This window comes from Chaetura pelagica, unplaced genomic scaffold (genome assembly GCF_000747805.2).
Source record: "Chaetura pelagica isolate M959 unplaced genomic scaffold, ChaPel_1.0 scaffold473, whole genome shotgun sequence".
NCBI classification, from domain to species: Eukaryota; Metazoa; Chordata; class Aves; order Apodiformes; family Apodidae; genus Chaetura; species Chaetura pelagica.
The window spans coordinates 1061574-1066666 of record NW_009952890.1 but is presented as its reverse complement, the minus strand read 5'-3'; positions in this window follow the sequence as shown (position 1 = coordinate 1066666).

Sequence of the window (5093 nt, the reverse complement as noted above, 5' to 3'; positions counted from 1 at the left end):
AAAATTGAAAATTTAAGATAAAATCCTCCAAATCATCTACTTTATATTTTGCCTTAAGAGAGAACACCAGCCCCTTGATGGTATCTGTAATATTTTTGCAAAAGCAAAAAAAAGTCAGTCTTTCTAGCAAAATACTTAATCTCATAGTTCTTATTATCTAGTGCATGCTTTTCTCCCATGCTGCACTTTCCATTATTGTTGGTCTTTTTTAACTGAAGAAAACACATTGCTTTCCAACCAAGTAAAACAAAAATACTTTATATTTTCTCTTTTGAATAAAGGGACCTTTTTTTCCAGCTTTTTGGGTATTATCTTCCTTTCAGATCTACATTTAATCGCTGTCAGAACAATTCTGTACATTTCTCATCAGAACTACCAATTAAGGAAGCCCAAAAATTGGTATCAGTATTTTCATGCAGCATCTTTGAATAACCTTCCTCATAGCACATGGAAGACTGAGACTGGGCTTGACAAACATTCATCCTTCTTTGTCCCTCATTCAAGCTTGCAAAATATTTTCCATAGAGGTTTTGTGATTGGTCAGCAGCTGTAGACTGGCTCAAATTAACTTTGAAGATCTCAGGATACTTTCCTTCCTATTTATCCATAATTACTGTTCTTTGTGGATTAGTGTTAGACTGAACCTAAAGAAACACTTGTTTTGAGAAGGTAATAAATTCTCTCTCAAGAAATTTGTAGCAATTGATTTTTTTCTGCACTTCATGATGATAAATAAAAAGGTACAACGTCTAGACCTCTGACACACATCAAGAGATTCACAGTTGCACCAGGAATGCATCTTTTCTGAGGATGATGGAGGTAAGAAAGAACCATTTAGCAAGATGGAGAAAACTGAAAAATCAGGCATAGTATCCTTCTATCCTATACATTTTCTAGATGCTTCTGACCCTAAACTTGTTGTCTGATCCTGTCCTCATTATGATACTCCATGTAACTTCTCACTGTCTCCTTGGATGGCTGAGCACTGTTTGACACAGGAAATTAAAATCCATCCTCTTCTGCCTTCATTGTGGAACACAATATTTTTCCCTCAGAAATTGCTAATTCCGGTGTGTTTTTAGCATTAGGATGGGTAACTTTTCTGTTTTCACATTGAGATCCATGCTTGGCCTGTATGAACTTGAGAGTCTGAGGTGTGCTTGTCTCACTAGGGCTTTTGGCATGCAGCTGTTCAGTTGCTTTTTTAGAAAGGTGTTCCATCTGAAAGGAAAATAAAGCATGCTAAAATAAACTAAACTATTCCTTTAATATATTCAAAGCTGCATTATTTTGTTGGCACTAAGCAATATGGTAGTGGGGTAAAAATCCCCAAACATGCAAATCCATTTGAAATTACCTGTGCTTAAATGAAGATACCACCATAATTTACTACTTAGTAATAACAATGACTATAGAGTTGATCCTACCCCCAGCTGAGGAAATTCTTTACTGACAACAAAGACTCTCAAGATTAAAAGCTCAGCCCAATAAAGAGATAAGAGCAGTATTCCTTTACTGAAGTTCTACTATCTGTTTAACATGAACTAGGTGAGAGGTTTAAGGGTTTTTTAATTACAGTCTTCATATGATTAGAATTGATCATATGCACAGCTGGGATCTTGCCACTGCCTTTTTAGAAGTTCTCAATGTTTGAAGTATTCATGGTAAATAAGACAGATTTTTCAAGGGTTCCTTTTTTGTCTTCCTTAAACATCTGGAAATAAATTATTTATTTACTTTTAATCCAGATAAAAATGTATGTATGCTCTGGATGTATGAATGCATGAAAATTAAAAAGAAAATGGTATTTAATTTGACAGATTAAAAGACAACAGAAATTTTACACAGTATTCTACTGCTACTTTGCTATGTTAGAAATTAAACCACAGCTGTGTTCACTGAACATTCTTGAACTGCTGTTCCCATCCTGATCTTAGTCCCTTGACCAAGTACTGCACTTAAGCAGGCTGACTCATACTAAGCAAATAACAAGTCCATACTCACAAGTCATATGATATCTTTGAAAAACATCTTCCATCTCCTTCCCCTTTAGTTACTCTGCTCATTGAACAGAGGACATATACATTCAGGTATCAAAGCAATTAGGAAAAAAAAATATTATTCCACCAGTCTGTGCTCTAACAAAGTGTTCTTGCATACCTGTTGGCCTCAGAAGCAACTTCCACATCAGCAAAGCCCCTGGAGTGAATCCAAGCAGTCGGCACAGCCCACCTATTTCCAGCAGAGCAGGCAGCAAAAGGCACTACAAGACTGTCAAATTGACAGTCACATGAAAGGGCATCCATCAGTTAAAATTGAAAAAATCCTCTAATGTTTATAGGGAGTGAATGACATCTGTATCAAAATCAGCACCAACTGAGAGGCTTCATAAAGTAAATGTTATCATGTGATTTTGTAAAATATAGTAGAGTCAATGATACCTACAGCCATAAGTAACCTATCTAAGTAAGATACAGGAGGAAATAAGATGTGGAGGACTGGGGAGACAGTGCAGAAAAACAGGCAGTTTTGTTAAAAAACTTGTTTGAAATTCCTTCCAAGAATATTTTTTCATTGTTTCACAGCTTGTTTCCTTCTCACATAGACTTTTAAGACCCAAAGACTTCATAGAATCATAACCATAGAATGGTTTGGCTTGGAAGGGACATTAAAGATCATCTAGTTCCAATCCGACTGCCATGACCAGGAACACCACCCACTAGATCAGGTTACTCAAAGCCTCATCTCATTCAGGGAGGGGGCAGTGACAGCTTCTCTGGGCCACCTCTTCCATTGTCTCTCCACCCTCACAGGCAATAATTTCTTCCTAATATCTAATCTAACTCTACCCTCTTTCAGCTTGTAACCTTCCTCCCTCATCCTGCCACCACATGTCCTTGTAAAAAGTGCCTCCCCAGCTTTTCTGCAGGCCCTTCAGGTACTGGAAGGCCCCTGTGAGGTCTCCCCAGTGCCTTCATTTCTCCAGGATGAAAAATTCCAACTCTCATTCTGTCTTCACAGCAGAGGTCCCTCCAGTCCTCAGATCACCTTCATGGCCCTCCTCTGGACTCACTCCAATAACTCCATGTCCTTCTTGTGCTGGGGGCTCCAGAGCTGGACACAGTATTCCATGTGGGGTCTTACAAGAGCTGAGTAAAGGGGGAGAATCACCTCCATTGACCTGCTGGCCATGCTTCTTTTGGTGCAGCCCAGGGCACAGTTGGCTTTCTGGGCTGCCAGCACATATTGCCAGCTCATGTTGAGCTTCTCATCAGCAATTACTCCCAAGTCCTTCTCCTCAGGGCTTCTCTCAATCTATTCCCTGCCCAGCCTGTCTTGTGCTTAAGATTGCCCTGATTCATGTGCAGGACCTTGCACTTGGCCTTGTTGAACTTTATGCAGTTTGCACATGCCTTCTGTGACTTGATATTCTGTGTATGTATCAAGAGGTTTTTGGAAATATATTTCTTTATAAATTCTCCAGCTGCTCTCTATTCTCCACTTCTAATTTAAATCATAACAGTAATAATAACTTTGTGCATTTCTACATTTCAAATATTACTTTTGAGTCTGATACACATTTTCTCAGTTGCTAGAGGTAAGAAAAACAACGAGTAAGCAGTTGACTGAAAACGCTAACTGGCATTGCAAGAAATGTAACCCAGATTTCTGTAGGTTTGATAAAAAGCAATATAAAACAAATAACTAACATTCACAAGTATTTCCAAATAATACGTACACAGAAACAACACCCAAGAACATGGAAACTAACCTCATCTTGCAAACACTATCTGAACAGACAAGCAAATTGTACTATAGTTTTTTATACCTGTTCTCAGAAACCTGGTTTTCTGGTTACAAGCCCTCAATAAGTTTCAAAACATGCCTCTCCCACATGCTTTTGCTTGCCTGTCTTCTCCTAAGGGTAATTCTCAAATACTCTTTGGGGTTTTTTTTGCTTCCTAAAATGAACTGTAAAACCAAAGCTCCCTGGCTCAGATCAAATTCTGATAGTTTTTCCCAATACATCCTGTTCACCCCCACTAAAAGAAAAAGAGAAAAATCAAGTCTGATCTACATAGCCAATGAGGTAAAAGAAGCTATCATAACAGTACAGTGTTTTTAGACTTAGAGACTATCTGGAGCTCAAAACTGCATTGTTGTAGTATACACACATAGTTTGTATGGAACCCTACTCTTTATTTTTTTCAAGAAAAGTTTCCACAGTGTTTTGCTCTTAGCTACCCTTTGGGCAACTTTATCTCAGTGAACTGTTTCTTTTGTATAACCTCAAGGCTTTTTCAGAAAGTAACAGAACAATTTTATCACATAATTTTCTGATAAAATTTAAGATAGCAGCCACAAAGAATCATAGGATTATCAAGGTTGGAAAAGACCTTCTAGAACGTCAAGTCCAACCATCCATCCTGTAACCCCTAACCACGAAATCATCTTATGAAATGCCATGTCTACCCATTTTTTTAAAACCTCCAGGGATAGTGCATCCGCCACCTCCCTGGCCAGCCTGTTCCAATGCCTCACCACTCTTTCTGTGAATAAATTTTTCATAATGTCCAATCTGAACCTCCACTATCGCAATTTGACCCCATTTCCTTTTGTCCTGTTTCCAGTCACTAGAGAGTCAAGGCCAACACCCACCTCACCACAACCTCCTCTCAGACAGTTGTAGAAAACAATGAGGTTTCCCCTCAGCCTCCTCAAGGCTGAACAGCCCCAGCTCCCTCAGCCTCACCTCATAAGACCTGTTCTTCAGACCCCTAATCAGCCTGGTTGCCCTTCCTGGTTGCCTTCTGCACCCTCTCCAGCACCTCAATGTCCTTCCTATACTGCAGTGCCCAAAACTGCACACAGTGCTCGAGATGCAACCTCACCAGGGCTGAGTAGAGGGGCAGAATCACCTCCCTGGTCCTGCTGGCCACACTATTCCTGATGCAGGCCAGGATGGTGTTGGCCTTCTTGGCCACCTGGGCACACTGCTGTCTCATGTTCAGCTCCCTGACAATCAGCACCCCCAGGTTCCTCTCTGCTGGGCAGCTCTCCAGCCACTCCTCCCCAGGCCTGTAGTGCTTCTG